This window comes from Oxyura jamaicensis, chromosome 5, assembly GCF_011077185.1.
Source record: "Oxyura jamaicensis isolate SHBP4307 breed ruddy duck chromosome 5, BPBGC_Ojam_1.0, whole genome shotgun sequence".
Lineage (NCBI taxonomy): Eukaryota > Metazoa > Chordata > Aves > Anseriformes > Anatidae > Oxyura > Oxyura jamaicensis.
Window position 1 is genome coordinate 26,157,456 of NC_048897.1, and position 11,631 is coordinate 26,169,086.

General features: G+C 39.5%; 1 long non-coding RNA gene across 4 annotated transcripts; it reads right to left on the bottom strand.

Annotated features, from left to right (window-relative positions):
• Window positions 1–2,312: 2,312 nt before the first annotated feature.
• Window positions 2,313–10,613, bottom strand: LOC118167497. Of its 4 annotated transcripts, XR_004751169.1 has the most exons (4): window positions 10,286–10,613; window positions 8,907–9,050; window positions 7,280–7,402; window positions 4,712–4,905 (listed from the first exon to the last, which is right to left on the bottom strand). It is a non-coding gene; the product is annotated as an uncharacterized LOC118167497 (long non-coding RNA). The 4 variants fall into 4 exon arrangements; XR_004751168.1 differs by lacking the exons at window positions 4,712–4,905; window positions 7,280–7,402 and adding an exon at window positions 2,313–2,573 and having other exon boundaries at window positions 10,286–10,608; XR_004751170.1 differs by lacking the exons at window positions 4,712–4,905; window positions 7,280–7,402 and adding an exon at window positions 3,075–4,147 and having other exon boundaries at window positions 10,286–10,608.
• Window positions 10,614–11,631: the final 1,018 nt, after the last annotated feature.

Genomic DNA, 11,631 nt, shown 5'->3' on the forward strand with positions numbered 1-11,631 from the left:
TCTCGCGCATGCGCACTTCGGCGCTGCGGCCTCCGCAGCGCGGCGCGCCGCCGGCCGCCATTTGGGGGCGCCGCAGAGCTGGGGACGGGGCCACGCGGCCGCCATTTTGTGGGCGCAGGCGCCACGGCCCCAGGTTTCGTCGCTGTGGGGGCGCCCTGAGGCAAGCGCCCCGCTCCCACGCCGTGCTTCTGCCTGCTTCTGCCTCGTGTCGGACCGCTCCCGGCCGGCTGTATGCAAGAAAGCAGCGTTATTTATTTATAAGCCTCAGCCATCGTCTGGAGAGCTGCCCCAGCTTTAAAGGGTTTTCCTCAGCCGAGGATGTGACCTCCTTCGTCTCTCTGCGTGTGATCGCGGTTCTTTCCAGAAGAACAGAAGCGGCTTTAATATTCATCTGGGTGCTGCTTCGGGAGATAAAATCTGATCGTTGCAAAGCCTATTTAAATAACATAACTGTTTCCTGTTGTCAGGATCTGCTGCATGAATTTAGCCCTTAATTAAAATTCTAGTGCAGATTTCAGCAGCTGGAAATAGAACAGTGCAATTAGGAACACTCCAAATATAGCGCTTTTTTCACACTACCATCTCATCTACATGGAGTGGGAACAGCCTCATCTTTTTACTTGTCTTGATACTCAGAAAAATGAGTACTACAGGATATAATTGATTGGGAGCCATTGAACAAATATAGTTGATGCCAGATGTAACTCAACCAGGCAGCAGTAGAGAAAGGCTCTAATATTCCTTGTCATCACGATCAACAGTTCCTCTGTGGGAAGTAAAATTTGGGTCAACCTACAGAGCTATTAAAGAAGTAAATAATCCTTCCCTTCCACCTGCTGATAGAAAAGAAGCCAAATCTTGAAAGAAAACATTTTGTTCTTAAAAAAATAAATGATTTTGTCCTTAGAAGGGTAAATTTTTTTTTATTTTTTTTTTTAATAGTCACTAAACAGTCTCTTGACATAGGCTGTTTGTTGGGCACAGTCAAGAGGCCAGTTTCTTGGAGGAAGCTAAAGGCAATTTTCCTATTGCCTTTTTCCTCCCATAGGTGTTTGAGCAGATAAAGCACACTATATGAAGGGGAAGTACAATGTGAAATGGAGTGATAACAAACATTGTCTTACAATGTCAGATGTATGGTCTGTGTGTACAAAGCCTGTGTACTTGTTAGCGTAGCAGACACATAACCACAACGTGATTATATGAAGGTGCTTTATTCAGCACTGGAAACCAGGGGCAGGTGCCCAAATCTGGCTTCAAATCCCGTTACATCCCGACCGCAATTTATACTATTGTGATTACATAGGATGATGCATATTCATTATAGGTTACAACATCAGCCTCGCATTCCATTCTAATTAGCTCTCCTCCCCTTTGCACATGCTCAGTGCCATCTGGTGATCTTTTAGGTGGTCTTCATGATGAAGTAAAGAGTCTTCCTCTCTTCTGAACTCTTCACCCTTCTCCCTAACGCATGCTCTCTTTAGTTCCTGGTGCTTCTCCAACAGGTTTCACCATCTTCGGCTCCTTATCAAAGGTCGAACTGTACCTGTTCATCTCCAAGTGTCCTCCCTATACGTTTTCTCTTAGATACATTGGTTATACTTGTACTCGATCCTTCACCAAGCCGTACGAGATAAGCAGTACAAGATTCAAAATAAAGATAAGCAGTACAAGATACAAAATATATGTTAATGCCAACATACTGATACATTAATTTATTACAAATGCCATCTAGATACAGCCTCTTTTGGTTGATTCGCTTCTTTGCATTTCTTCATACTGTATAATTATGTACGTGCAATCAAGTTTCAGTGATGAAATAAAAGTTTCTTGAAGCAGTGTGGTTAAAATGGTACGTAAACCCCACAGAGGTAAGGGAAGAAAATCAGTGATTGTCTTCATAATTATAATATTTGTCATAATGGCATGTTGGAGGGAAAAAGTGACGACAAACATCATTGTACTTCTTATGGTTGTTATTATACAAACTAAGAAATTACATCTTATTGTAACTGCCTCTGGTTTACCTACTTACCTTGGATTACATTCAGATTGAAGAGGCCTGGGCTAGCCACAAAGATTTCAGAGATTAAACACGATAAAACATTATTTTCTCCATAAAATTTTATTTAAACTGAAAAAGTAGTAATACTATCAGAAAATCGTGAGATTTGCATTGCTCATATAGAGATTTGCCGAGACAAGAGTGAACATAGTGCTTTCCCAATAGCATTACCATTTTGTAACTGAATCTTTTATTTTCCTGTTTTATTATTATTCCCAGGAAATACACGTTTTTCCACATAGAATCTACTCGGTGATTTTTAATCACCATGTTTAATCTATGCAGTAAAGGATCTGTTGTTACTACTCCCCCTAGGGTGAATTATTATCTGAAGGTGGTCTGGAAACTCCACAAAAATACCGGCTTTGCCATCTGGTGGAGATCCTCAAGAACAGCAAGTAGCCTTCGATCGGGAGAGGCAGGTGTTTTTGTTTCCCCAAGTGCAGCATCACCGCGAATAGGGAGCACTGATCCAAAAACATTAGGCGACGCATCTGATGTCAATCTAGTAATTAAAGTAGGAATGAAAGCCATGGGAAAGGTGGGAGAAAAAAAGTCATAAAACCCTGTTACAAGCAACATATGGGCATCATTAAAAGAAAGGGTTGAAAGGTAATTAAAGGAGCTCTAATGACAATAAATTACACTTATCTCGTAATAAAAATTTTAATGCCAGTTGCTTGTGTGTCATTCTTTCATTTTCATTCCCTGGTCCTTCTCAGTTCTCATGTCTCTCCCATAATTTCTTCTCCCCAAATCTGCCTTTTTTCCCCTTTGACCTCTGTCTGTTCTTTCCTACATTCATCTACCCCTTTTGCTCTTCGCCATCCCGTCTTTTGCTTTGCCCCTCTGTTTTGTCTCCTACATTTTTCTATTTAAACCTGCTTTTGACAGATTTGTTGTAATGTCCTCAATGAAGAACCACTGCTGCAGAATTCCTGACAATTCTATTCGGTGCTTGTTCTCAAAACCAGAGGGGATGCTACAAAGGCTGAAGAGTCTGATGCTACGGGAGAGGGAGGACACAGGAAACTCATTGGGAAAGCATCAAACTTCTGGCAAGTGTTTTTTTAGCACTCAGCACTGGGGTCTTAACTGTAAGATTGAAATCTGCCAAGTTATGCCAAGTTGTATGATAATATTAACAATAATACTATGGTGACAGTTCTATATTTGTACCTCTTTAATAACACCCTTTTTGGAAAGCTAATCCTCCCAGTTTATCTCTGTAAGAAACAAAAGAGACTCCTTCAGCTAGGAAGTGAATTTCAAACTGTTAGCTGATCTTTTGCAGGGAATCCTCAGAAGTAAACTGGGTGGTTACATTTTATGTCATTTTCTCTGTCAACATTGAGCATCTGTGAGGATACCGGGGGAGTTCCCACATTCATTTAAACCCTTTTGTTTGTTGGTGCTTGCGAAGACTTGAAGGCACATGGGTGTGTTTTAAAATGTGCTCTGAGCTGAACTAAAGCAGGGTAGTAAAAGCAAAGTAACAAATCATGGCTGTGCTGTTTAGTTCACAGACATTCATTTGGCCATGCAAATTAGCAAAGCAAGTTTTAGGTTCATTTCTGTAGGTGTTAAAAGCATACAAGAATGTTGCGGAATCACTGTGCTTGGCTTTCAGTTAAGATCAGTCCCTTCTGCTGTGTCCCTGAGGAATTTAGATGCAACAGAAAGGAGCAATTCTGTTGCATGGGAGAAAACATCTCTTGCAAAGTGCAGAGCTCAGTTCCACTGTCATTTCTTGCACAGTCTCTCAAAACTGGCAAGGGTGGTGGTGGAGAAGGTCAAAGGGATCTGCTGTTGTGTGGATCCAGCCCATCGTAGAGTGGGTGCACAGCAAAAGGAAAGATATGTTGCAGGCTTCAATCTACAGAAAAGCCCGTGGAGTGCCAGTGTCCTGAGTTCAGCTTCTCAGGAAGTATTTGTCCTTAAGTAGGCTTTGAACACAGCACCAAATACACAACAACAGAGTGCAGTGCTAATCTTCCGTTCATGGTACCAGCTCCAGCTTGGTGACGTACAACAGAGCTGCAACACTAACATGGAAATCCCAGATGGCATTCAGACTGGCTGTAACAAACAGTAATTTCCACTTCAATAGCATGCAAGGAACTCACAGCGCATTGCAAACTTTAATTAATCCTCACAGTCCAGTTGGGATGCGGAAGGATTACATCCCTCATCGCTGAAGAAAAGATAGCTCCAGCACAAACCATGGCAACTCGGCAACATTATTCAGGAATTTCTGCCAGGATGCATACTGCCCTGAAACAACAGGGGAATTCAAGTGGCTGGAGTGAAGAGAGAAAGAATTAAATACAAACTGAAGCTCAAAATCAGCATTGCATCCCTCCCAGCAGCAGGCCATGAAACAGAGATGTTAAACAGCAGGCAACTTACCACCACCGCAACCACCGCATAATGTCATACCCCAGTGTTATAGGTACTGATTGAGCTAGATGAGTATTGGCAAAAGTGTTGTTTGAGCAATTGCGGGGGATTCTAGCAGAAAAGCTGAAAGCACTGCCGAGCAGCTAATAAGTGGCTGTTCTTCAGTCACGCTGCTTTCCAACAGGGGAAAAAGCAAATTCTATTGGCTTCAACACCTGGTTGAGCAACTTAATAAGGACAAAATTGAAAGTTAGAGCTGAATCATTATTTATTTTATAACTACATCTTCATCACACAGTTCACTCCAAAATGGGAGTTATTTCACTTCAAATCAAGCTCGTGCCAGCTTTTTCTGTAGGCTCATTCAGCACAGAGGTGAGGTGAAGGTTCATTGAAAACAATTTCTGACAGCAGCTGCTTCAGAGGAGGAGAGCAATCTGCAATCATGGAAAAGATTTTTTTCCCATTCTGCCTTGCTTTTCCAAATTGTATTTCTTAAGTGTATTTATAATGCACCAGGAAAATGGTAGTAGTGCAAAGAGTGTACTTAGCATTATTTGGGTATTGTTGATTTCCAAACAGTTCTTCAAAAGTGATGAGCAGTTATGAAAGAAAAATGAAGAGGACTCAGAAAACAGTTTGTTCCTCTCACTGAAATTACTTTATGTATTTGAAGACTGCTATTGTTTTACCTCTTAGTTTTCTTTTCTCTGATGTTCAGCTGTTCAGATTAAGCTTAGTCTAAACTTAAGACGATTCCTTTAGCCTTTGCTTAAATTATACTTCCATGAAGCTTGGTAATCATAATCACTGGTGTCTTCCTCTGTTTTTTGTTTGTTTTTTTGTTTCCCCAATAGGACCATACCCCAAATTGGACGTAGCATCCCAGCTGGGGCATAAGCAGCTTAAAGGAGAGCTGAAGAATTGCTAGATGTTTTGAAGGTGGTAACACTGGCTAAAAATTGCAGTAAGTGTTTGCTTTTTTTTTTTTTTCACAGCTGCATGACTTTATTTACTCCCATTCAGCCTATGATGTATGTTAACATCCAAATCTTTTTCTGCCACGCTGTTACTTAGCTTGTTCTTCCTCACCTTTTGTTTTTGCAGTTCATGATTCTTGCCTAAATGCAGTGACCTGTTTGTTTTTAATGTGTTGCATCCTCTCAACTCCTTATGGAGTTGTTCTACAATGCATACCTGTTATGTTTGGCAAAAATATCTATCCACAGTAATTATGAATAAATCAACATGCTTGTTTATTTAAAAAGAAGCTGGTCTCTTCTCTAAGGAGAAGTCTAGCAAATTAAATCTTCACGTTGTTTTTTTTTTGACGCAGATTATCATTTTTATCTAGTTTATTTCTCAGATAAGGGAATTCCTGCTGCCTCATTTTTAAAAAGACAGACTTTGGAAGCCTTTATTTGAAAATACAGACTAAGGCATGTAGATCTTTGCATTCTAGAATCACAGAAGGGCATACAGCCTTTTGGGTTGTTATACCCAAGTTTGTATGTACCACCATGCCAGTCAGTAAGTAGACATTACAGTAGAAATCCTGTCTACATGTCACACCACTTTCCATGCATTTGTTTCCTTTTTCTCTTTTTGAAAGGGTTTCTCAGAAAAGAAAATATATATGTAGAAAACTAAAGGTATTGGTTTTTGGTTTTTTCCTCATCAGAATATAAATTAGGAGAAGGAGAGAGAGAAACAATGAAAAATAAGAGTGAAATGGTACAGGAAGAAGCAACAACTTCCTTCAAAGCATTATTTGTTCAGATTTCTTCAAAATATTTCATACTCGATTTGTTCTCTCTTTCCCATTTGTTCTAATATTTTGTTTACATTCAAGCAGTGCAAATGTGAATCTCTGTTCAACATAACAAACCTTTCCAGCAGGTTCAGGCAAGGGCTTCTGAAAGGTACAGTTAATTCCCCACACTCATCACGGTGGGCAGAAATCCTTTCTCTCCCACTCCATCCCCATAAAAGTCAATATTGCTCTCCTACTTACTCAAGCTCATTATAGAAATCTTTGCTTATACGCAAAAAAATACAGTTTTTCTCTTTTGTAATTCAGCTAATCTGTTGTTCCTCCTCAATAACAAGATACACATCCAAATCAATATGCTACCTTTCTCCTCTCTGGAGTTGTTCTTTACAAAATAAGCATCAGTTTTGTGTGAGAAAAAGAATTGAAGGGAGAAGGCATTCTGCAAGTTAAATGTCATACTTTCTCCCGCTGGGTACTTCAGTTTTATAGATACTAGTTTTTATAATAAACAGTGAATATTAAGAAGACTCTAATGGGGGCTTTCAATAGTGATATTTAGCAGGTTCTTCCTCTGGTTGGCTCTCCCTCTTTGTCCTTATATTTTGTGCCTAAGTGCCTGCAAAGAAATCATTATTTTCTGTTAGATGTTTAATCACAAACCTTGCAAGGAAATTTGCTGTTTTCCAAACGGTGCAGAACTAACTTTATTACCACATTGACATATTAGGTACATTTGTCAGCTGTGAAGTTCCAGCTTCTTAAAAATGTCCCTAGCCAATATTCCCTTTGGAAAAGATTATTTTCAAATGATACAATGGCTTAATGTACTATTGCCATCTTTCCTCCAGGTTCTTTCTTGCTGAATGTAACAATTTATGGGAGACAGGTAAGTTGCACAGAAATACACTTGGTGCCTGCAGTAGAAGGATTCTTGTACGTATTTGTTCTGGTTTCTCTAGTGTCAGAACCTCAGCCTCCTTTGAAGTCAGCACCAACATATACAGAGGGTCTGGAGCCTCTCTGCAAAACTGCCTTACCTCAGCCTCATGGGAAATCAGTAGGAGCTGTGGGAGCACAACACTGCTAAAAATGCTTATTTTGCAACTTTTTAGGAAGTTTCTTCCAACAGCCTCAAAGCTGTTATGGTACCAGAGGCAGGCCTGAGGAGAAGAAGAATCTGGGTCAGTCAAAGCTTCACTGCTCTCAAACATCTGGACTGGATGAGCCTACATCTGTAGCTAGATATGTCAAGAAGTTCTGGATTCCTATTTCTGTTCACTGATCATTAGGTGTCATCATATGAGGTGTCACCTCAGTGTTCAGTCACACAACTATCTGAGAGAAGAAACTTATTTTCTTTGTATAAGGGAGACTTCTAATGAGGTACTGGTCTTGTGTTTAGAGCTAATTGCTTTAAACACAAGAGTAATACTCATCTTATTAGACTTGCTGAAGATCTAAGTCAGTTTCTGTAGGCTGTGTGATCTTGGAATGTAAGTTGGATCTCATCACGCATCCTCTTCACTCCCAAAGACGGGGGTATTACCACACCTGCCATATGTTACATTTGGCACCCTTAGGGAAGGACTCTGTGTCAATAAACATGCACAAAAGGTGAGAGTATGCTCAAGGTCTCGAGCACTTGCTGCAGGATATAATATATATAGTGCAATTTACAGGAAGAAATTACAGACCAGATATTTAGAGAGTGTACTTCATTCTTTCCATCATTTAGCAGATGGGAGAAAGTTAGAGCAATGGAAGTATTTTCTTAAGACCCTGGTAAGAAAGTCACTCAGTGAGTGATACTCTGAGAGGTATTAACTAGAATTCCATTTATTGCAGCTGACAACACTGTAAGGAAAAAGAAGATAGTGTATATAACTGTATATGCCTTCAAAGGCCAGGAAACTCTGGGTTGTGCACCATTGGATAGATCTCCAGTCAGGACTTGATATATGTTGCAGACCCCATCCATGAAGAGGGTCACTGGCATTTTGGTATGATTTTCCTGAGCTTTTCCAGATTTTTCTTAGAATAAAATAATTATTCTCATCATTTCTACTGTCAAATAAAAGGACATTTGTATGTAAACACATGGATTCACTAATAGATAAATACAGGACATGCAGGTGGTGTAATCACTGGTGCCAAGTGGGAGCTGCCAAAGGGCTTCTTCATTACAATTAGCAGGCTAAGTTTTTCCTGCTGCCAAAGTACACATGCAGGGCAACACAGACCCAAATACCAAGGTGTACGGACAGGACAGGACAGCACAGGCCTGCACCTTCTCAGGTTAGCTATGACAGATCACTAACTCCTTAACATACAGTGCTCTTTCCGTAAGAATCTCTGTAAAACTGGGTGTGCATGTGAACCCTTGTGAGATCTCATGTACACCTCAAATTGTATGCAAGAATGCACCTGGAAAAAACAAATGCCAGAAAAATAACAAATGCAATCGGAGTGCAAATGAAACAAGGCAGGTAAGAAATGCTAATTTTCACCATTGTATATAAAATTTTCAGACAAAGAAAATTAATGTTTAAAATCAATGTGTTGCTGCTTTAAATATGGATTTAACTAGAACTATAATGAACTGTAAATAAAGGAAAAGACTGTATAACACACAAATATATCTGTGTAACACATATGCTTACATACCTGTTTCAAGTCATTTCCTGCTCAGCTTCTTTGCTGCTTACAGCATTGTGTAGCACCTTCTGGTACATATGGTATCTTCAACGGAAAGGTGTTGTCACCTACTGTAATTGCACAGATTTCCCCTGCAGGAATTCAGCCTTATAACTACATTCAGAGCATAAAAAATGTGTGAATTAAAAATACAACTTTGCTTTTTTTTGTTATAACCAAGCATATATATATATATATTTCCCCTAAAATAAAGACAGAAACATCATAGTATTATCTGAGCCTTCTATATATCATTCATAAAGACTTCCAAGTATAGAAAGGACAGTGCTGCATATGTTATTTTTTGGCTCATTCTGGTTCTTTAACCCTAGTTTAACAGATAAACCTTATTTTTGTGTTACCTGTAAATACTGTTATTGAAACAGTTTATCAAAAACAGGGAGATGTTTCCTCTCTGCAGAATTCATCACATATTTATGTGTTATGTGAAGCAACGATTTTATACTGAAAATACATTTGCAAACTGTATTGCTGCCATCAGCTCCTACAGAAGCCTCTTACGTTTTATGTATGCCACCATCAGATTATGGGTGTGTTACACATACAGGACAGCAGCTGCAGCTGGTTAAGAAGATCTCCTGAAAATTTACAGCAACACAGCTATCCACCCTGTTGCAGTTACCTCCTGCAACCCTTCCCAGTTCTGGAACCCTTTCTTGGTGGCCATGTTTCCTTTTTACCTTTGTCCCCACTAAACATTTGTTTTTCTCATGGCCTTCACTATGGCAGAGGGCAAGAAAAATTAAATATCAGTCTAGCTTTGCATTGCTGCAGTTGTCAATGAAATGCCAGTTCAGACTACCTTGGCGCAGGTGCCCCCACACAGGCAGTTCATCTCTTACTATTAGTATTATCCAATTACATTATTACTTCAAGGTCTCTAGATTGGGTCCTAATTGCACCAGGCATTTTCTCTGACTAAAGCTGGACTTTTTGTGTGCAAATAAACTGTTCTGACTGATGACGTTGATCCAGGGTAACAGATTCCTACCCTCAGCCTTTTATGACTACTCCTTTTTTGCAAGGGGATATTCCCCACCTCTGCTCTGCTCTTTTAACTGTACACCCTGTCATCCCTTCCCTCGGATCTGTAAAATGATTCAAGTTTCAAAAAAAAATAACAACAACAAAAAATAAATGCTCTCAAGTATCAAAAGAGACACTCTTTAATATTACTCCCTCATTATTCAGTTGGGGAACTGAGATACAGAGAGATTAAGTGAGTTGCCAGAGGAAAAGGAGGAAGGATGCAGGAAGAAAATTTAGTTCCTCTGAGTCACAGTTCAGCATCTTAAATAGAAACCCTCTTTGTTCTGACTTCACCTTACCTCTGAGTGTTGCCCAATCTCTTTATGCTCAAACTTTCCTCTTCTAGGCTGTATCTCTTCTCATTTCAAAGGGAGACTTTCTTGTCACACAGGACAGGCACGAAGGAGATTAAGGGGTTGCTATAGCCTTTTCATCTCTGGAATTTTTCTTTACTGCTACTGCTGCAAGCTGCTGCATATATCACTAGCAAAAATGATGTCCTGGAATAATCACAGCTTTCGCTTTGCTACCAAAGTTTTTTTTTTTTTTTTTTTTTTTCCCAGTATCATATTTGTTCAGCGTACTGTTTATTTGCTAGCTCCTGCCTGGCAAGCTTCGTCTACTTGCTTTGTGTATAAATGTCAGGGATAATTCTGAAGGCTCAGCATGATTACCAGTTGGCCAGCTGCCATGTTGGTCTTTAGGATTTAATTTTCCATCCACAAAATGGCATTTATTTATTTATTTGTATTTAAAAAGTTCTTCTGCCTATTGTCTCTAGATGTACAAACAAAAGGTTTTAGCTAAATATAAATATGCACTGTCTGAATTAATGCCCACTAATGAAAGCCCGTCATAACCAACCCAAACTAACACACTAAGCTCTCCTACATCTTTACATTCTTCCATGCTCTTCCTCAAAGTCCGGAGAAAAGATACATTCTGCAATGTGACCCACTGGTGAAAAATCTTGGAAGATGGCACTCTAGTAGGGAAGCAAATTCCAGGATCAAGTATTGCACATTGCTACTTTCAGTCAGATTAGCACAAAGTGCAATTTTTCTGTCTCCTTTGCCTGAGGCAGAGAATCCTCTGTTGAGTTTTTACTGCATGCAGCTAGATACTGTAAAATATATTCACAGTAACAATTTCATTCAAAAATACCTGTGGTCAGAACCTAAAGTTTCCTTGAATTCAAAAAGAAAAAGAAAAAAAAAAAAAAAAAAAAAAAACCACGTGAATTTATGCATGAAGGCATGGAAGAAGAGATTATTAAATCAACATGGACAATTCTGCACTGTCTATGTAACTATTCTTAAAATATAAATAGTCCTGCACTTTTAAAATTTAAGTACGGGTACAACACTTCCATCAGAATACCAAATGTATGGCCACTAAACAATACTGGAATGTCGCTCATGATAAAACAGAAACCGAGAACTCCAAAGCAAGCTGCTACTAACAGCAGGAGCATTATGATGCTCCAAATGCAACAGAAGAATTTTTGTTGTTGTTGTTGCTGTTGTTTTTTAACCAAAGGGAGCAAATCCTCCAGAAGTTTGGCTTCAGCAGACTCTTGCGGTAAAGAAAAGCATGCCTGGGGTCTGTTTTCATTTGCTGCCACCAAAAGTGCAGCTTCTTCAAC